General features: G+C 36.8%; 1 long non-coding RNA gene across 1 annotated transcript in view; it reads left to right on the top strand.

Annotated features, from left to right (window-relative positions):
- Positions 1 to 23,423, top strand: part of LOC137632907 (uncharacterized) — a 155,953-nt gene that overhangs the window by 87,053 nt on the left and 45,477 nt on the right. Inside the window, exon 2 of the long non-coding RNA XR_011042135.1 lies at positions 1,446 to 1,490. This is a non-coding gene — a long non-coding RNA (uncharacterized lncRNA). The remainder of the gene's footprint in view (positions 1 to 1,445; positions 1,491 to 23,423) is intronic.

The following is a 23,423-nucleotide window of genomic DNA, read 5'->3' as shown; positions in this document are numbered from 1 at the left end:
TCAAGTTCCCTTAGTGCTAATTATTGAGTTTCCTTAATGCTAATAATTGAGTCTCCTTAGCGATTCATAAAGGGAATGAGAATTATTGAAGGTTCTTTGGTTATTCATTATTTTAGATATGGATGAAACCGAATACCAGATGACTAGATTATTGTAACACAAAATGATATGTCAGACTCGTCTGGAACTCGGCACCATCTTTAGATATAAATTTTGTTTTTTGACTGCATTTAATCGTAAGGGTTTAAAGGCTACAGTATTAGATGTCTCTTTAGTAAAAAGGTAAAAAATTTCATGAAAGATTTGTTTGCAAATATCATCTGAGGTGAATTGATTAGGACTTTGGAATATCCTTTACTATTAAGATCTTATGAAACCAGTGTCTTCTTATATATATATATATATATATATATATATATATATATATATATATATATATATATATAAATATATATATATATATGTGAATATATATAAATATATATATATGTGAATATATATATAGATATATATATGTATATATATATAGATATATATATGTATATATATATATATATATTATATATATATATATATATATATATATATATATATATATATATATATATATATATGTGTGTGTGTGTGCGTGGGTGTGTGTGTTTGTGTTTGTGTGTGTATCATCATCATCATCATCAACCGTAACTATTCGACTGCAGGACAAAGGCCTCAGACATTGCCAGTGCCTTCTTATATATATATATATATATATATATATATATATATATATATATATATATATATATATTTTATGTGTGTGTGTCATCATCATCATCAGCCGTAACTATTCGACTGAAGGAGAACGGCCTCAGACATATCCTTCCTTATCTTTCTATGCAAATCTATACCCTCAAACTTTCTTAGTTCGTCAATCCATCGTCTTCTCTTCCTTTATCTGCTTCTTTTGCAATCTCTAGGGACCCATTCTGTTATTTTTTAATGTTCATCTATTATCTGTCGTTCTCATTATATGCCCATGTCCATTTCTTTTTCTTACATGTTGATAGAATATCCTCTACTTAAGTTTGCTTTTATATTGATGTTTGTCTTATTATTTTCTATTGTTATTTACATTATATACATTGGTTTATTCTTATGGCTTCCCAATCAAGCTGATATATAACGCATATTTATTATTATTATTATTATTATTATTATTATTAATTGCTAAGCTACAACCCTAGTTGGAAAAGCAGGATGCTATAAGCCCAGGGGCTCCAACAGGGAAAATAGCCCGGTGAGGAAAGGAAACAAGGACAAAATGAATATTTTAAGAATAATATTAAAATAAATATCTCCTATATAAACTATAAAAACTTTAACAAAACAATAGGAAGAGAAATTTGATAGAATAGTCATTGTCATTTGCTATGTGAATTTTCATTCCTTTCCTCTTTTAATTACAGGACCAACATGTGGGTTATCTTCGCACGACAACATCCTTCTTCAAGGTAAGTTATAAATGTCTGATCTTTAGTACATTGTCATATGAAACGCACATTACAATTTGAATATCTTCCGGTTTGATGCCTAACAACGCGTTCAAGGTGTTTGATTTCGTGTCTATGTGATTTATGTAATAAACGAAATTCCTAATGATAGAGTGGCAGTCATTAGATTCTTCCTGCCTTTGGTGTGGCTCCATTTTTATTTCGCTGTATTAGGCTATTCTCATTATCGGTATGATTTCCATGGAAGTCGTTGTAATTGTTAATATCATTGTATCATGTGAGAGTCAATGTAACTCTTGTTGTTATCAGTGTTACTTGTTAACGTCAGTGTAATTCCTGTTGATATCAGTGCGACTCCTGTTGATATCGGTGCAAATCCTGTTAATATCGGTGCAACTCCTGTTAATATCGGTGCAAATCCTGTTATCGGTGCAATTCCTGTTGATATTGGTGTAATTCGTGTTAATATCGGTGCAATTCCTATTGATATTGTTGCAATTCGTGTTGATTTTAGTGAAACCCATGTTAATATCGGTATTATTCCTGTTAGCATAGGTGTAACTCCTGATAATATAATATAATGTTTCCTGTTTATTTAGATGTAATTCATGTTGGTATCGACACTTTTATTATATTTTGGTTTTTGAATTACCTTTTGTTCATCTACAAGATTTTTTTTTTTTGGTATCACTAAATACGTGTGGCATGCCGGTGTTTGATCCTTTATTTTGAAATGGGATTTTGACTGAATTACAAATACGTAGAGATAGTGAATGTTCGAAATATCTCTAAAATAATGCTTTTGAATAGAATAATGTTGTTTATGATTTTAAGTCCTCCTTGGATTGATGCTAATTCCAATGATTTCTTAGCAGGTTGTCCTAAGTCTGACATTAGAGGTTAAACGTGGCTTATTGTACTTGATTTGTCTTGAATTCTATTTTTTAACCCCCCCTTTTTTATCTTTACTTTTTTCCCGTTGTGGACTGTTCTCGCAATAGGGTTCCTCGGGCTCTTTTTATTATGTATTTCTATTATTCTTCTTACACATGTCAATTCTAAATTTCATGTGTAATTCCTTGCATTTTAAATTAGTTTATTTATATCGCAAGACGAAGTCTGAATCTATATGGTGGTGTTTTATATAAGCTTAAGACTTTTCCCAAGGAAACGTAAATGGAATCTCTCTTCCAAACTATATATATATATATATATATATATATATATATATATATATATATATATATATATATATAATGTATATATATTGAATATTAAATATTTAATGTATATCTATATAAATAGATATGTATACTATATGTATTCAGTCTTATTAATTCAGGTTTCCAGTTCTCAAGCCTTTCTTTAATTCAAGAGACACATAGCACCGTAATAATAAGGTCATAAGAAATATTTGTGTATTTAATTGCGAAATTTCCTGTTTTTCTTAATTATATACTTGTAATGAAATGACTCTTCACATCATTGATGTATTAGCAATGACACTGAGTGATACCCGACAACTTTTACCTATCGTTGAATTTGTTTAAGCAAAGCTGTGAGCTGACAATCTTTATATATATATATATATATATATATATATATATATATATATATATATATATACATATATATGTATATATATATATATACTTATATATATATGTACATATATATATTTCTTTTGGGTTACGCTCAGGTCTCCTATAGTCAACTCTTTTTAGTGAGCCAGATTTGCAGCGACTCGCAAGGGTGCCCTTTTAGCTCGGAAAAGTTTCCTGATCGCTGGTTGGTTGGACAAGATGACTAACCAATCAGCGATCAGGAAACTTTCCCGAGCTAAAAGGGCACCGCTGCGAGTCAGTGCAAATGCGCCACATTAAAAAAAAAAATTAGTATAGTCCCTCAGATAGGATGAGAGGGAGTAGTCATATCCTGGTGTGTGAGGTGCGTGTGATCCTCTTGCGTCCCATCTTCCTCATTTCTAATTTGCCTTAAAGCATCCGTTCCTTCATCTCATTCTACAAAATTTGATGGAAGTTAAGTCAATAGTCCTTATGATTCGCCCTCGATTTTGATCAATAAAAATACAGCAGCATAGGTTGCGCATGTGTCATTTAATTTCTCATTCATCGCTCGTGACGTTGACTCGACTTTTGTTCAAGATTTTAACATTTTTAAGAAACAAAGATTATATGAATAATATTTAGTTCTATTTATCAAAGATTTTCACCTGATGATCTTTTTTTTTAGCATTAACTTAAATATTTTTCTTCCTAAATTTAGTCGGTCCAGCTCTGTAAGATTCGGGCTTTACTGATTGGGCTTATTACTCCTTTTAATAATAATAATGTCCTTAGGCTTCGTATTTTCTTCTTGAAATAAAAAGAATGTTTGTGGTGACCGGTGTGGTAACGTCCCTGACTGGTGATGGCCAAAATGGGGTTCGAGTCCCACTCAAACTCGTCAGTTCCTTTGGTCGCTGCAATCTCACCATCCTTGTGAGCTAAGGATGGGGGCGGGGGGATGGATTTGAAGGAGCCTATAGGGCTATCTGCCGAGTCATCAGCAGCCATTGCCTGGCCCTCCTTGGTCCTAACTTGTGTGGAGAGGGGGCTTGGGCGCTGATCATATGTATATGTAATCAAAAAAATGTTTGTGGTGACCGGTGTGGTAACGTCCCTGACTGGTGATGGCCAAAATGGGGTTCGAGTCCCACTCAAACTCGTCAGTTCCTTTGGTCGCTGCAATCTCACCATCCTTGTGAGCTAAGGATGGGGGCGGGGGGATGGATTTGAAGGAGCCTATAGGGCTATCTGCCGAGTCATCAGCAGCCATTGCCTGGCCCTCCTTGGTCCTAACTTGTGTGGAGAGGGGGCTTGGGCGCTGATCATATGTATATGTAATCAAAAAAATGTTTGTGGTGACCGGTGTGGTAACGTCCCTGACTGGTGATGGCCAAAATGGGGTTCGAGTCCCACTCAAACACGTTAGTTCCTTTGGTCGCTGCAATCTCACCATCCTTGTGAGCTAAGGATGGGGGGGGGGGGTGGATTTGGGGTAGCCTATAGGTCTATCTCCTGAGTCACCAGCAGCCATTGCCTGGCCCTCCTTGGTCCTAGCTTGTGTGGAGAGGGAGCTTGGGCGCTAATCATATGTATATGTGGTGAGTCTCAAGGGCATTGTTCTGCTCGATAGGGCAATGTCACTGTCCCTTGCCTCTGCCATTGATGATCTACCTTTAAACCTTTAAACTGGGGATTGAAAACCTTATTTTATAGATGATAAAACTATTTTCTCAGTGTCTGCAGCTGTGACGTTCGCTCCTGACGGATTCATTTCGAATTCCTGCGGGAACTTTTCATTTCTTCCAGACAATTCAGCTAGGAAATTCAACATTAAATTCAGCTTAATGCCCTTCGGGAGACGAATTCGAAAAAATTGGCTCGAAAGAAATGATTCAATATTGCCAGGCTGCTCAGGTACCAAGGAACCAGAAATTAAAAGAATTCTGGAGCGAGCCTTGACCCGAGAACCAAAAAAATCATAAATGTCATTTATTTAAAGGAAAAGTCGAGGGTTTGTGGTCTTTCATATATATCTAGCAGAGTTAGAACACGGATGCCATCGTATGCAGTTCAGAAATAGACTTAATTTAAGAAATGTTTTTATCTCTCATATATAACAAAGAGCAAGTGTGTGGCTACACACACACGCACACAGACACAGACACACACACACACACACATATATATATATATATATATATATATATATACATATATATATATATATTTATATATACTGTATATATACACACATATATATATATATATATATATATAGTGTATACTGTATATATATATATATGTATATATATACATATATATATATATATATGTATGTATATATATACATATATATATATATATATATGTATGTATATATATACATATATATATATATATATATATATGTATGTATATATACATATATATACATATATATATATATATATATATATATATATATATATATATATACATAGATAGATAGATAGATAGATCGATATATATCTTTCTGGTCACGCTCAACAGCATTGCCAGACGTATAACTACTCTGTCTCTCTCTCTGGTATGGGGGAGTAGTCATACTCTTTTAGGGAAGTTATCCCGAGAGGTACTTTCGGAAACCACAATCTCCCGCATATTGCCGAAACTGCCGTGTTGTAGTTAGGGGAGAAATTGGGAAGGGTTGACTATATGTGTGCGTGCATATCTATCTTATTCATTTAGGCGTCATTTTTGTAGGGTCACGTACACCATTACAGTGTAGTTATTGAACTGCAAGAAAGCATTATTGACGTTTTTCTAATTGTAACATAATTCTACTTATACCGTAAAAAATATTTTGCCGAATATCACATTTTATAGTAATTTCCTACATCACATGATTGAACAGTAAAAAATAAATGCTAACAACGTATTTGCCTATGAATTGCTAATTTGGAAATGGTTTAGAATAACTACATTGGAGTCAAAATAGAATTCAACACTGCTCATTTACGTACCAACTGCTTTTTTCTGCAACTAGCATATTTATTTAATTTCTCTGGGCAACAAAACTGTCATTGTGAGGTTAAAGGCCGTTCTTCAATGCCAGAGACAAGGGACGAGGGCTATGCCCTTACAGGACAAATCCCTGTAGACTGACCGTATATACACATGATCAGCGCCCAAGCCCCTCTCCATCTTAGCTAGGACAAGGGAGAGCCAGGCAATGGTTGCTGATGACTCAATAGGTAGATCTATAGGTTCCCATACCCCCATCTTTATCTCATAAGGATGGTGAGGTAGCAGCCACTACAAAAATAAGGATGGGGAGGTAGCAGACACTACAAGAATAATGATGGTGAGGTAGTAGACACTACAAAAATAAGGATGGGGAGGTAGCAGACACTGCAAAAATAAGGATGGTGAGGTAGCAGACACTACAAAAATAAGGATGGGGAGGTAGCAGACACTACAAGAATAAGGATGGTGAGGTAGCAGACACTACAAAAATAAGGATGGGGAGGTAGCAGACACTACAAGAATAAGGATGGGGAGGTAGCAGACACTACAAGAATAAGGATGGGAAGGTAGCAGACACTACAAAAATAAGGATGGTGAGGTAGCAGACACTACAAGAATAAGGATGGTGAGGTAGCAGACACTACAAAAATAAGGATGGGGAGGTAGCAGACACTACAAGAATAAGGATGGTGAGGTAGCAGACACTACAAAAATAAGGATGGGGAGGTAGCAGACACTACAAAAATAAGGATGGTGAGGTAGCAGCCACTACAAAAATAAGGATGGGGAGGTAGCAGACACTTCAAAAATAAGGATGGGCAGGTAGCAGACACTACAAAAATAAGGGTGGCGAGGTAGCAGACACTACAAGAATAAGGATGGTGAGGTAGCAGCCACTACAAAAATAAGGATGGGGAGGTAGCAGACACTACAAGAATAAGGATGGGGAGGTAGCAGACACTTCAAAAATAAGGATGGGGAGGTAGCAGACACTACAAAAATAATGGTGGGGAGGTATCAGACACTACAAAAATAATGGTGGGGAGGTAGCAGACACTACAAGAATAAGGATGGTGCGGTAGCAGCCACTACAAAAATAAGGATGGGGAGGTAGCAGACACTTCAAAAATAAGGATGGGGACGTAGTAGCCACTACAAAAATAAGGATGGGGAGGTAGCAGACACTTCAAAAATAAGGATGGGGACGTAGTAGACACTACAAAAATAAGGATGGGGAGGTAGTAGACACTACAAAAATAAGGATGGTGAGGTAGCAGCCACTACAAAAATAAGGATGGGGAGGTAGCAGACACTTCAAAAATAAGGATGGTGAGGTATTAGACACTACAAAAATAAGGATGGGGAGGTAGTAGACACTACAAAAATAAGGATGGTGAGGTAGCAACCACTACAAAAATAAGGATGGGGAGGTAGCAGACACTTCAAAAATAAGGATGGGGAGGTAGCAGTCACTACAAATATAAGGGTGGGGAGGAAGCAGACACTACAAGAATAAGGATGGTGAGGTAGCAGCCACTACAAAAATAAGGATGGTGAGGTAGCAGCCACTACAAAAATAAGGATGGGGAGGTAGCAGACACTTCAAAAATAAGGATGGGGAGGTAGCAGACACTACAAAAATAAGGATGGGGAGGTAGCAGACACTACAAGAATAAGGATGGTGAGGTAGCAACCACTACAAAAATAAGGATGGGGAGGTAGCAGACACTACAAGAATAAGGATGATGAGGTAGCAGACACTACAATAAGGATCGGGAGGTAGCAGCCACTTCAAAAATAAGGACGGGAAGGTAGCAGACACTACAAGAATAAGGATGGTGAAGTAGCAGACACTACAAGAACAAGGATGGTGAGGTAGTAGACACTACAAGAATAAGGATGGTGAGGTAGCAGACACTACAAAAATAAGGATGGGGAGGTAGCAGACACTACAAAAATAAGGATGGGGAGGTAGCAGACACTACAAGAATAAGGATGGTGAGGTAGCAACCACTACAAAAATAAGGATGGGGAGGTAGCAGACACTACAAGAATAAGGATGATGAGGTAGCAGACACTACAATAAGGATCGGGAGGTAGCAGCCACTTCAAAAATAAGGACGGGAAGGTAGCAGACACTACAAGAATAAGGATGGTGAAGTAGCAGACACTACAAGAACAAGGATGGTGAGGTAGTAGACACTACAAGAATAAGGATGGTGAGGTAGCAGACACTACAAAAATAAGGATGGGGAGGTAGCAGACACTACAAAAATAAGGATGGGGAGGTAGCAGACACTACAAGAATAAGGATGGTGAGGTAGCAACCACTACAAAAATAAGGATGGGGAGGTAGCAGACACTACAAGAATAAGGATGATGAGGTAGCAGACACTACAATAAGGATCGGGAGGTAGCAGCCACTTCAAAAATAAGGACGGGAAGGTAGCAGACACTACAAGAATAAGGATGGTGAAGTAGCAGACACTACAAGAACAAGGATGGTGAGGTAGTAGACACTACAAGAATAAGGATGGTGAGGTAGCAGACACTACAAGAATAAGGATGGTGAAGTAGCAGACACTACAAGAACAAGGATGGGGAGGTAGCAGCCACTACAAGAATAAGGATGGTGAAGTAGCAGACACTACAAGAAACTATCGAGCTTGAGCGGTTCTCGAACCCCAGTCCAGCAAATCGCCAGGGAGGGACTTTTCCAATAGGCTACCACAAGGAATGAACTTATTTGCAGAAGACGAAAATATCTTTTAAACTTGATTTGAAATATTCAGTAAAAGTAGGTTAGTGTTTTTTTATTTGAAGCAAAACGCGCTTTTTAATGTGTTATCTTGACTTTGCGCTTAATTAAGTGTATTCTATACGTAATTATCTGGATGGAATAAAGAGAACATTGTAAGAAGGAAAATAAGCTGAAAACCAAAGAAAGAAAAAGTGAACCTCAAACTAGTCTGAATGAGAAGTTTTTGAAAGTTTTTATTGAGAAAGTTTTTTATTTTTTTCTCACTTTCTTTCAACTGTTTACTGACGAATGGGTCTCAATATATATATATATATACATATATATATATATATATATATATATATATATATATATATATATATATATATATATATATATATATACACACACAAGTTTGCCGGTCCAGGGTTGGACTCCCGGCCGGTCACAAGCTCTTGTGTTTGTGTGATTTCGCCTGGGGCTCTGATCCCGAGGTCGCTAAGAGAATCCAGACATTAATGTATCAAAAATATATGGCTTATTTGAATATGGAAAAAACTAGTCTAAATGTGCAAAAATTTATATATATATATATAATGTATATATATATATATATGAGAGAGAGAGAGAGAGAGGATTGCAAATTTTTTACGAGGGGCCCTTTGGCAGATGATGTTAATTATTGTGGGAAAACTTCAAGGTATCTTAACAATTTCCGGCTGCTGTCTTTTCGGTCCTATTTTCGTAAATCTTGTTTGAATCAGCATGTTTTACACATCTGATTTTTCTGTTAGGTTTCTTTCAAAATTTGTTTTGTTTTCCCACAATTTGGCAAGTCCAAAAACTTGTTGTTTTATTTCTTATTTGATTGTATTAATGAAGTAACAGTTTTAATAGGCCTACACTTACGAAGATAATGGACCGATTATGCTTAAGGACACCTTAAAAATTTTCGTCACCTCTGTCGTATGGCTATTGTTCGTTTATTAAGTGCCGTTGATATCCTAACAGAACGGGCTCATAGTACACCACAAATTCGATTTTTGTTTTTACAATCATAAATTTTGTTAGGACCATCGTTCTGAATGTATGAATGAATAAATTTCCCCATCGACCATTATAGCTTTAGTAACTTTATCCACTTTCCTGGATCTGCCGTAATCACACATAAGGCATTTGATCGTTAACAAATAAGGAAATGTCCCTGCCTGGCGATATGTTAGACTGGGATTTTGAAACTCGATCAAGCTCGATGGTGTCTTGTAGTATCTGCAACCTCACCATCCTTGTGAGCTAAGGATGAAGGGTTTTGGGGAGCGTATAGGTGTACCTTCTGAGTCATCAACAGCCATTACCTGTTCCTTATCTTGGATGGAGAGGGAGCTTGGGCACTGATCATATATATACTTCGGATAGCTAGGTTGGTAGCGTCGCTTGCTTCTGTCTCAGAGGTCCCAAGTTCGGTCCCCGCCAAGGACGCGAATACCGTGAGACCTTCTACCAAGGTCTATAGATATATAGACCTTGCCTTCTACCGGGGGGGGGGTACTCCCCAGGGTGGCGCCTGGGGGGGGGGGGTTAGAGGGGACTAGTGATAGTCCCTGCTGGCTTATGTACGCCCAAGGAGAATGATGTAGATCGTCTCAGTGGAGTCCTAAAACCCGCAACTTGTTTTACTTTTTTTGAATGGCCAGTCTCTAGGGCCTTGTCCCTGGCCTCTGCCATTCATTAGCGAGCTTTAAACCTTAAAACTTTAAATTATCCAGTCTGGGATTGGTCCATGCATGGTAAACCAAACTCTGAAAAGAGGGGGTCTCTGCGGCATCAGGCGAGACCAATTTGCTATAATCATTTGTCCGGCCAACGGATTCTTGAATATATTTTTCGAGGGGAGGTCCCTGGTCCCGTAGCCTTAAGACCTAGTAATTTTCCGGAAGGCGGCGGAGTTGGTAGGCCTAACCAGAGAGGTCTTTAGCTTCTACATATTGCCGAGGGTGATTTCGAGGCAACTTTAATACAGGATAAGTATTTCGAGTCCTTTGGTAGATGGTTTGCGATTGGACACGGTTCATTCTGATGTCCAGGAGCACCCAGAAGCCGAAAGGCCTCAAGAACCCAGCGTCAGGTCATATATTCCATATTTAACGTGCTCTTTCCGGTTTGATAATTCATGAAATAATATTGAAGAATATATGTCTTGGATTTAAGTTGAGTCATTTAGTTTAATTTCAATTACTGAATCTTTATTCATTGATTAGTGTACGTGACCCGTCAAAAATGATGGCTAAATATTTAGATAGATAATCTCACAACGCACACGCACTCCATTCTCACAACGGTATGAATGCACCCTCTCTCTCTCTAACTGAAGGGGCCTGGGAGAGCTGAGCGTGACTTAAAAGATATATATATATATATATATATATATATATATATATATATATATACATATATATATACATATATATATATATATATATATATATATATATATATATATGTATATATATATATATATATATATATATATATATATATATATATATATATATATATACATATATATATATACATATATACATATATACATATATACATATATACATATATATATATATATATATATATATATATATATATATATATATACACACACACACATATATATATATATATATATATATATATATATATATATATATATATTATGATTATATAATATATTGTGTGTGTGTCCTGACACGTCCTCTTTATTATATAGGGGAGATGAATGAAATTACATTACATTAAGTACTCATCAAAATTAAATTCAAACGAACCAGTTTATACACATTGTTTTTTTTTTCTTCACGAGGACAACTGATGCCAAGAATGGGGGACGAGTTGTATTTAAAGAGACGTTATGTGAAACTTCAATAGGAAAAAGAACACTCGAAAGTTTCTCCCTTTGAATACGGTGACTCGGTTAGGAGGCTCGTCTCCCCGTTGCGTACTTGTATAATGAATACTACAATCGTGTAATTAGTAATCCTTATACTCGCATTCTCATTAGAACCCTCATTAGAATGGTCAATTGTACTTGAATTTCACAGGGCCTGAAATACTCTCTCTCTCTCTCTCTCTCTCTCTCTCTCTCTCTCTCTCTCTCTCTCTCTCTCTCTCTCTCTCTCTCTCTCGTTCCTGACGAGAATGGGCAAGGAGTGAAAATATATATTTTATTTTATCTTTTTATTACATCCTTTTTATTTTTCTTAAAAAAAATATTGCCAGAGAGAAGAGATAGCTTCGTATTTGTTTGTTTCATTGTTTTATAATTGTTGAGCAGGATAACATAAGTTCTTTTTATAGCTTTTAGATGAAAGATCTATTTTGATGTTGTTACTGTTCTTGAAATATTTTATTTTTAATTGTTCAATACTTCTCATATATTTTATTTATTTCCATATTTCATTTCCTCACTGGGATAATTTTCCCTGTTGGAGCCCTTGGGCTTATAGCATCCTACTTTTCTAACTAGGGTTGTAGCTTAGCTAGTAATAATAGTGATAATATCAATAAAATTAGGTAGTTAACATGTTCTATTAAACACAGTTGCTGCCTCAGTTTGTATTCTATCTTCTCAATAGCTCTTATTATTATCTTCTCAGAATTAATGCAATCCGCCAGTAATTGGGCATAAGTTATCCTTCATTGTGTGTGAACAAAATCAGGATAAGTCACCGTATGCAGCTACGCGTTTCAAGAGGTTCACCTCCCATCCTAAGGCTGGAATGGTGAAACAATACTGGCAATGTCCTTGGATATGGTAGTCCTGGCTCATGGGGAGCGGCGCCGATTTCTAATTCGGCGTCTCTCCCCACCCCTTATCTTGAACGAACTGAAGAAAGAAGTCACATTGATAAAGTCAAACAGGACTGCAGGAATAGATGGGATTTTGAATAGATTCCCGAAGCACTTTAGCCCAAAAGCACAACAATGGGTGTTGTCTCTCTTTAATTCATGTAGCCTATAAGAACAAAGAAAACACCCAGAAAATATAAAAACTTAAGTAGTTGCCCTCATCAAACCCAAAGAGCTATAGGCTCATATCATTATTGTGTACTCTCGATGGACTCTATGAGAGATTCATATTAAAAAGAATTTGAAAGACGGTATACAATCTCCTCACGACTAGGACGGTCTTGCTGTGGCCAGATCCTCGACCTAACCCAATTTATAGAGGACGTATTTAAAAAGCGACATCACCGGAGCAGTATTCATAGACCTAGCAGCTGCATACGGCACTGTAAATCACAGAGGCCTTCTCATGAAACCATCCAAAACATTGAAAAACAAGAGTATATTGGATATAATCTGAAGCCTCATAGAAAACAGCAAATTTTGTGTAGAGATGGATAGTACGAAAAGCAGGTGGCAAGCACAAAAGAATGGTCTACCTCAGGGCTAAGTCCTTGCACCACTGCTGTTTAATATACTGTACATACTAATGATCAACCCCCCCCCCCCACCACGTTTGTCTGGAAATTCATCTATGCAGCCAATCTGTATCTGGCCACACATGCGACCACCTTTCAAGAAATTGAAACATGACTATCAGTCACCCTCGAGCAGATAGGGCAGTACTATTACAAGTGGTCTCTGAATCCAAACCCCATAAGACTCAAGTATGTGCATTCCACCTGAGAAACAGAAGTCAATCACAAACTCAAGATCCTCTGGCATGGCGAAGAGCTAGAATTTACTCCTTTCCAGTGTACGTAGGGGTAGCAGAGGATAGAACTCATTTGCCACCCGTCTGCAAAAGTCTTAAGGGAAGGTTGGCTCTTGTAATTCCCACCTAAAAAACTAAAAGGAACCAAGTGGGAGGCTAATGCTCACAAACACAAAGAAAAATTGTCTTAGCCCTGTGCTATGCTACAGCCAAGTACTGTGCACCAATATGGAGTAGAATCTACTCCACGGTGGTGATATAGGGTCTTTTTTGACATACAGTGCTCTACTCAGTAGTTCATTGTATGCCCAAAAAGACCCTATACCCAGCGAGGCATGCAGTTATTACAGGGCCACTATGTCCCACTCCCACCAACACCCTCTAAAAACTCACTGGTATTGCCCCCCCCCCTCCCGTAAATCAGGAAACAATACAGCAACAAAAACGGAAAAGAGAAAACAAATCTTGGACTCAAGACACCCATTACATTCTCAAGTGCCAGTTCCAAGTAGACCTTAGTCAACAAAAAGCTTTGCCACTGTGTAGAGATTGACAGCCCAAGTATTAGTGCAGAATGACACAATGGACCATTGGAGGAACTCTGACAGGAGACTAACCCCAAACCCCGCAGTGCAGGATCTCACTGAAGAAATTGCTGATTGGGCACTACTTGTCAGACATGATTGGTGTACCCTCAACAGAGCTAGAGCTGGAGCGGCCTAAACAGGTGGCAATCTAGTTAAACGAGGCCTTAAAATTGGCCAGTCCTGCGAATGTGGAGACAATACCCAGACCAGCAATTATATTCTCCGATCGTGACCATTGTTTTATAATTTAGACAATTCTGACTTAGTTAATGTCAATGAAATAACCCTTCAATGGTTGGCGTTTTGACGTGATAAGCAATGATGATAGAGATTTTATTGATAACCGAGGTGTTTTTGTTCCACTTCATATGTTGACATTTCTGAAGAAGGAAAATCGCTCAAAAAAACGGGAATTGTAATAACTTGGGATTAAATGTTATTCTATTTATCTGTACGATGATTTGCTAGTTCTAGTAAACTCATTTCTTTTGTATAGTGTGCGGTTCTCTCTCTCTCTCTCTCTCTCTCTCTCTCTCTCTCTCTCTCTCTCTCTCTCTCTCTCAATTTATATAAATATAAATAGACGTATAAATGCATGTATGTACATTATTTACAAATAGATAAATAAATAATATGTATGTATACTGTACATATACATACGTACTGTACATATACAGTATCTATCCATTTATTCATATGTACATATATATATAAATATTTTAATATTTATATATATATATATATATATATATATAAATATATATGTATATATAAATATCATATATTTCTATGTATACATGCATATACATACTATATATTTGATATTATATATGTCTTCATATGTTTTGTATAATTTATATATACTGCATTGTCTGTATATATCCATATATACATACATACGGTACTTTTATAAATGTATATATATTCATGTACTTATACACATATACATACATACATGCATACAGTACATATACTTACATGTATATTGTATATTTTATTTCTATATGTATCTATATATGCACGTGTCTGTATCTAGCTTTATATCTACATGAAATCCCTTGTGCCTCATGTGCCTATCTTGATTAAAAAGTTTCTGGAGATTACTTTCACTCTCAGTGCTTGCTCACGAGCTCCATTATGACCTATTACCTCCGCAATAAGGTTGAAAGCTTCTTGACAGCATATGAATTGCCTTTCATGGAAGGCTTTCATGCACAATACTCTTTGGTATCTTCAGGAGTGTTGCGAATACTATTCTTCGACCACCCGCAATGAATTAAGAACAAATAGTAGGGTTAACAAATGTCAAAATGTGAATAAGCATTGCCATTTAGCAGGGAAACACACAGACACACACACATACAGAGAGAGAGAGAGAGAGAGAGAGAGAGAGAGAGAGAGAGAGAGAGAGAGAGAGAGAGAGAGAGAGAGAGAGAGAATTTTAGGTTTTCTGGCATCCCGACATCGAAAGTCATTGACGCCAGAGAGAGAGAGAGAGAGAGAGAGTGTGTGTGTGTCTGGTGAATATTATTACAAAGTCTTGCCTCACCAATCCAGAAAAAACCAAGCCATGTCAAAAGTATTGAATTGTTTGAAAAACAAGTATTTTCAACTTTAATTTTTATTTCAACACGTCAAAGAAATAACCAATTTTAACAAATATAAAACTTGACAAGGGATTTTCCAGATTTGTACTGATTATATAAGAATTATTTTGTGTTTGAATAAGTAATAAAGACTGAATAGTGGGTGAATATAATTTTTTTTTTTTTCAGAAATTATTAACATCGGCTTCAGGATGGGTTATTTCCCCCCTCTACAGGTGACATATTTTGATGTTAATGATTCCAAAACTATCTCTGGCTCAAATGTCTATGCAAAAACCATCATATCGAGATATAATAATGATGAACTCTCACGTCAGTACTGCTTTCGTATTCATTTATTCATTTGTTTTTACGGAACCTTTTGAAAAAGTCATTTTTTTAATAAAAAACGAATAATTAAAATTCATGGAATTGATTATGAATGAGAAGGCAGCGTGAGAATTGCACAGCCCGTTACTCCATGTAATAGCTACAACTGCTTGACAGCCAGTCGGCACAGTTTCATGGCGGGTGTTTGTACACACACAAACACACACACACACACACACATATATATATATATATATATTATATATATATATATATATATATATATATATATATATATACATATATATATACATATATATATACATATATATACATATATTAGGATCTTCATCGAACTAGGGGTGACAACAGAGAAGAGAAAAAATCAAGTAATCGCTACATTCATCCTTTAAAGGCTGAATCGTGAATAAACCTCTTTGTTTAGTTATGTAATTCCTTATAATTTTCTTTATATACTTGACACATAGTACTCTTCAGCAGCTTGTCTAACACCCCATCTCGCGCTGTGGCGTTCACCTTCAACTTACACACACTCATGATTATTATTATTATTATTATTATTATTATTATTATTATTATTATTATTATTATTACTTACTAAGCTACAACCCTAGTTGGAAAAACAGGAGGATATAAGTCCAGGGGCCCCAACAGGGAAAATAGCCCACTGAGAAAAGGAACCAGGAAAATGAAATATTTCAAGAACAGTAACAGCATTAACATAATCTTTCATATATGAACGAAAAAACTTTAACAAAACAAGAGTAAGAGAAATTAGATAGACTAGAGTGCCCGAGTGTACCCTCAAGTAAGAGAACTCTAACTCTAGACAGTGGACCATGGTACAAAGGCTATGGCACTACCCAACACTAGAGAACAATGGTTTGATTTTGGAATGTCCTTCTCCTAGAAGGCCTGCTCATCATAACTAAAGAGTCTTTTACCCTTACCAAGAGGAAAGAAGCCACTAAAGAGTCTCTTCTACCCTTACCAAGAGGAAAGTAGCCACTGAACAATTAAAGTGTAGTAGTTAACTCCTTAGGCGAAGAAGAATTGTTTGGTAATCTAAGTGTTGTCATATTTATGATTACAGAGGAGAATCTGTAGAGAATAGGCCAGACTATTCAGTCTATGTTTAGGCAAAGGGGAAAGAACCGTAACTAAAGAGAAGGATCCGATGTAGTACTGTATGGCCAGTCAAAGGACTCCATAACTATCGAGTGGTAGTATCTCAACGGGTGGCTGGTGCCCTATCCAACCTACTACCTACCATGTGCTACATCGATATCCTGTGACCCCTCATTTCCTCTTCTTCTTCTTCTTCTTCTTCTTCTTAGCTAAACTACAACCCTAGTTGGAAAATCAGTATGCTATAAGCCCAAGGTCCCCAACAGGAAAAAATAGACTAGTGAGGAAAAGAAACAAGGAAATAAATAAACTACATGAAAAGTAATGGACAATTAAAATAAAAATATTTTACGACCAGTAATAATTCAAGGTTTTTAAACTATTATGGCTTTTCATATAATAATGAAAAGAAAAAGGGAGTAAAAGAAAGAACATATTTCTAAAAGAATTTTCCTTGAAAGTTGTCTAAACATCACCGCTTTGAAATCTCAGATCTCCTCTTTTTCATCTTGGATATTTGGAGAAAATTGGTTCGTAAGAATCCTACTTCTGCTTAGTTCAATTACTCTATGCGCGTTGTTGAAGAACTGTTATTACATCTTCACGAGCAGTGCAGCGTGTACTTACATATATTACTGGAATCGTGTTCGTGATGCCAGTGACCTCGAGATTACTACTTGAAAGGAATACCGTAGAATAAGAAATGAAAGTAAGTAAAGGAGTTTGGTAGTTTTTGATGTTGTGATGATGTACAACAACTCGAATACAGGACCATTTTTGTTTTTATCGAGCGCTTGCTTATTATTATTATTGTTATTATTATTATTATTATTATTATTGTTGTTGTTGTTGTTATTACTTGCTAGGCGACAACCCTATTTGGAAAAGCAAGATGCTATAAGCCGAGGGGCACCAACAGGGAAAATAGCCCAGTGAGGAAAGGAACCTAAAGAAAAATAAGATATTTCAAGGAGAGTAACATTAAATTATTTGCACGTTAGGTATTTTGTCTTTATTGAGTGCTCGGCCGTTAGGGAGACAACGGATGAATAAAATCAAATTGTCACTAATATTAGTAATGCATTTATTTCACTATAACATTTTGATGATGTAGAGTTCTGAACATTATTTGCTTTATTTGGCCCCTAAATATTGTAAATAAGACGAGGTTGAATAAGCTTGATATTTACTTCATTGATTCCGCTCTTTATAAGGATAAGAATCTTGTTGCAATTATCGCAGAATGGGTCAGCATGCTCAGTGGACAGAGCGCCTTCGATATTCTTTTAATAGATGGACACTCTAATAAATAAAATATACATATCGTATCTCAACGTGTTTTTATCATTAGGTAGTTAATAAATGTTCTTTTTCAGTGAATTTTTCCATGTTATATTTAATGATAAAGGTTGCTTTTTTCGAGGAAAGGCAATTTCCAATGGACTTTTCCATGTGTGATGTTTAATATTGAAGGTTACTTTTCAAATTTCATTCCAAAGACCAATCATAGGGAACGAATTGATTCACTGGGAGATTTTCAGTTAAGAGTAATTACTTGTTGTTAACGACCCAAGTAAACTAATTTGCAGTCGACAATCTTGGACCTAAGATTACAGTGAGTAAATCCTGTTATGTCTTGTAAACGTAGAGGGAAATAGTTTCAAGTTTAATGTTTCAATTTTATGATTTACAACGTCTCTTCTTATTAACCGTGCAAAATTATTTTTCGAAATCCAGCACCTGTCTAACTATTTTAGCACTTACTATATTTAGAAAAAAGATTTGGATTTTTGAGTTGTAATTTTTTTGTCTTTTTTTTTTTTTACTAAAGTTGCTAAGAAGTAAGTCGCAAAGGTAATCAACGCTGAAGAGATACTCTGTTACTTAGTAATAGCTTAACAATGTTCGTCTCTTGAGAGGAGCCTGTTAAAGGGGGGAAGATCGAGAGGGAGTCAGAGAATTTGATAGCATGATAAAGTGAAGGATGACATGAAGATAAGAGTTCCGTTGGAGACGGATGACTTTGATAAAGGCATTGGAGAGGGCGCATTAGGCAACCGACCCCTTAATGTAAGGATCATGGTGGGGAAAAAGAAGACCAATGTCCGTCTCTTGGGAGAAACCTGTTAGGGGAAGAACATTGATAGGTAAGCTGAGGGCATGTGTATGATTAAGTTGCAGTCTGAATTTACAGTATAAGCATGTCATGTGCCTTCAGGAAATCTGTTCTTAGTAGTTGTTCGGTAATGCCTGCAGTGATTAATGTCCATTTATCTGGCGTGATGAAGTGAAGGATTACATGTAGAGAAGAGTTTCATTGGAGGAGGATGACATTGATAGAAGGCATTGGAGAGGGTGCATTAGGCAACGGACCCCTTATTGTAGGGATCATGGTGGGAAAGAGGAAGAAGACCAATGCCCGTCTCTTGGGAGGTACCTGTTAGGGGGAGAACACTGAGAGGTAGGCAGAGATAGATGGTGTGATAAAGTGAAGGATGGCATGGAGAGAAGAGTTTCGGTGGAGGAGGATGACATTGATAGAAGGCATTGGAGAGGGTGCATTAGGCAACGGACCCCTTATTGTAGGGATCATGGTTGCAAAGAGGAAGAAGAGCTATGCCCGTCTCGTGGGAGGTACCTGTTAGGGGGAGAACACCGAGAGGTAGGCAGAGATAGATGGCGTGATAAAGCGAAGGATGACATGGAGAGAAGAGTTTCGGTGGAGGAGGATGACTAATAGAAGACATTGGAGAGGGTGCATTAGACAACGGACCCCTTATTGTAGGGATCATGGTTGCAAAGAGGAAGAAGAGCTATGCCCGTCTCTGGGGAGGAACCTGTTAGGGGGAGAACATTGAGAGGTAAACAAACAATTAGATGACGGGATAAAGTGAAGGATGACTTGGAGAGAAGTTTTGTTGGAGGAGGATGACTAATAGAAGACGTTGGAGAGGGTGCATTAGGCAACGGACCCCTTATTGTAGGGATCATGGTTGCAAAGAGGAAGAAGAGCTATGTCCGTCTCTGGGGAGGAACCTGTTAGGGGGAGAACACTGAGAGGTAGGCAGAGATAGATTGTGTGATAAAGTGAAGGATGGCATGGAGAGAAGAGTTTCGGTGGAGGAGGATGACTGATAGAAGACATTGGAAAGGGCGCATTAGGCAACCGACGTCTTAATGTAGGGATCACGTGGGAAAGAGGAAGAAGACCAATGTCCGTCTCTTGGAAGGAACCTGTTGGGGGGAGAACATTGAGAGGTAAACAAACAATTAGATGACGGGTTAAAGTGAAGGATGACATGGAGAGAAGAGTTTCGGTGGAGGAGGATGACTAATAGAAGACATTGGAGAGGGTGCATTAGGCGACCGACCCCTTAATGTAGGAATCATGGTGGGAAAGAAGACGACGACCAATGTCTGTCTCTTTAAGGCTGTGAGTGATTAAAGGTTGGCGATTACAAAATATCAAATAATTCTGAAGTAATGTTGACTTCTAGACATTACAATTCCTAAGGATAACGGACAAAAATCTCAAACATAATATATTTCTAAAGGCCATTTATTACAATTTATAGACTACATTGATGTAACTATCAACTAAAAGATTAATTCACATAAGATTATTATTTCCTTGGAATCTTTAATTCCACTGAATCGTAAATTCCTATAAGTTCTAGAATACAATTAATCATGATTCCTATGAGTCGTTGATTCAAATGAGTTATCGATCTCTATCGCCTTTAGAATGCCATGGAGATCAACGAATTATGGTTCCAGTGAATCGTTGATTCCAATGATTCATTAATTCTTATTAATCCTAAAATCCCATGATTTTTTTTTATTCCAGTGAATCGTTGATTTCAAGACCTGTCCATTCCTATTAATCATAGAATCTCAATTAATCATGATTTAAGTGAATCGTTGATTCCTGTTAATCCTAGAATCCCGTGATTCATGATTCACGATGGGTCATAGATTATTTTTACTACTGATTTTTTAAAATCATTTGTTTCCAATGATTTCAAGACCTATCTATTCCTATTAATCATAGAATCTCAATGAATCATTATTCAAGTGAATCGTTGATTCCACAATCCTAGAATCCCGTGAATCATGATTCCGGATGGATCATAGATTATCATTTCTACTGATTTTCCAAAATCATTTGTTTCCAAGAATAATCGATTCCCAAGAATCGTATATTCCCAAGAATCATATATTCCCAAGAACTACCCATTCCTAGCAACCATATATTTCCCAAGAAACACCGAAGTTCTAATATCCATCGATTCCCAAAACACTTCGATTCCCAAGATCACATGCTCCTCGAATCCTCGATTCTCAAGAAAAATCAATTCCCATGAAAACTCTGTTTACAAGGATCCTAGATTCCCATTGGGAATTCATATGCATGTAACACCGACTTCGTCTTATATGCTCTCCCAGGTGGCTTCTTCATAATATGTAGCGACCTGAGATTTACTTCCGGGAATTCTTTTTGAAATATTTTCCGGATTATTCACCTTGAGAGTTTGAGCAGATTATGTGTTTCTTATTACTTCTGTTCCGTATGAAATTAGTTGTTTGTTCACTACGTTTTTTTATTATCTTTGGCTGCAGTCTGTCTTCTCTCGGGGCATAATATTAAAGGTTTTTAAAGGGCTCTCATGAATCTCAGAGGCAAGAAACAGTGTCATTGCCATAGTGAGCTGGACAATGCCCTAGAGACCATACGTACAAATGATCAGCGTCCAAGCCCCCTTTCTACACAAGCTAGGACCAGGAAGGGCCAGGCAATGGCTTCTGATGACTCAGCAGGTAGACATATTGGCTCCCCCAAACCCCCCATTCTTAGCAAACAAGGATGGTGAGGTTGTAGACATTAAATAAACTAACGAGTTTGAGCGGGACTCGAACACCAGTCTGGCGATCACCAGGCAGGGACGTTTCCAATAGGCCACCACAACCCTGGTGGAAATGTTTGTGTGTTTTCTCTGCTTTCCCTGTGATGATATATATATATATATATATTTTACCCCAAAACCGATAAATCGGTTGGAACTTTTGACCGGGGAAACGTCTGTCTATATCCGAACATAACTTGACAACAAAACGTTTACCCGATTGAGCGGTTTAAAGAATTGATATAAAAATTTTAACCGGGTGTCGCCGGTCGCTTGCTTTTGACATTACCCATAGTCATAAAACAAAAAAATTCTGGGTAACGTACCTACAACTATAACGTTAAATAATAAAATAGCATACACGCCAACCTTTGATCACAGCACTGGCAGCATTTTTGCTTGTTCCCCGGTCGCGCTTGCCAGCGCTGTGATCAAAGGTTGGCGTGTATGCTATTTTATTATTTAACGTTATAGTTGTAGGTACGTTACCCAGAATTTTTTTGTTTTATGACTATGGGTAATGTCAAAAGCAAGCGACCGGCGACACCCGGTTAAAATTTTTATATCAATTCTTTAAACCGCTCAATCGGGTAAACGTTTTGTTGTCAAGTTATGTTCGGATATAGACAGACGTTTCCCCGGTCAAAAGTTCCAACCGATTTATCGGTTTTTGGGTAAAATATCACTCTTTTTTTACGCAAGCGTATTGATTAACTAGTTTATAGTCATATCTTCAAAATGTGAGGTCAAACATGTCTATAACTTATTATTCAGAAGCTGAGAAATAAACGTTGAAAGTTCGCTTAAAGATGTCAGTTTGATGCCTTTTGAAACTTAAGTACGTGACTACAGCCTTCGTGATTACCGCAAAACATTCCCACATAGCCTAATACACAATTTAAAACATAATCTACAAAACCTGAGGTCGAACAGCTATCTAGCTCATTCAGAAGCTAAGATTATAGAGTTGAAACTTTGCTAAAAAGCGTCTATCCATGACTCTATATCGAACACAGGAAAGTTGACGTAATTTTTGCTATTTTTTTGCATATTTCTGACGTCATATTTCACGAACCTTATAAGATAGGTACTTGAAACTTTTAGGATCGTCTAGTTAAATTGAATAGAACTAAATCCTAGAGTTTCAAGCTTATACTATGTCCGGAAAGCACTTTTCTGAAAACCCGGTATTTCTGGTTTACGTAATCGTATATAACAGCACTGGCAGCATTTTTGCTTGTTCCCCGGTCGCGCTTGCCAGCGCTGTGATATATATATATATATATATATATATATATATATATATATTTATATATATATATATATATATATATATATATTTATATTTATAT

This window comes from Palaemon carinicauda, chromosome 42 (assembly GCF_036898095.1).
Source record: "Palaemon carinicauda isolate YSFRI2023 chromosome 42, ASM3689809v2, whole genome shotgun sequence".
Lineage (NCBI taxonomy): Eukaryota > Metazoa > Arthropoda > Malacostraca > Decapoda > Palaemonidae > Palaemon > Palaemon carinicauda.
Note: the sequence above shows the minus strand (reverse complement) of the source record. Positions and strands in the feature narration are given on the sequence as shown.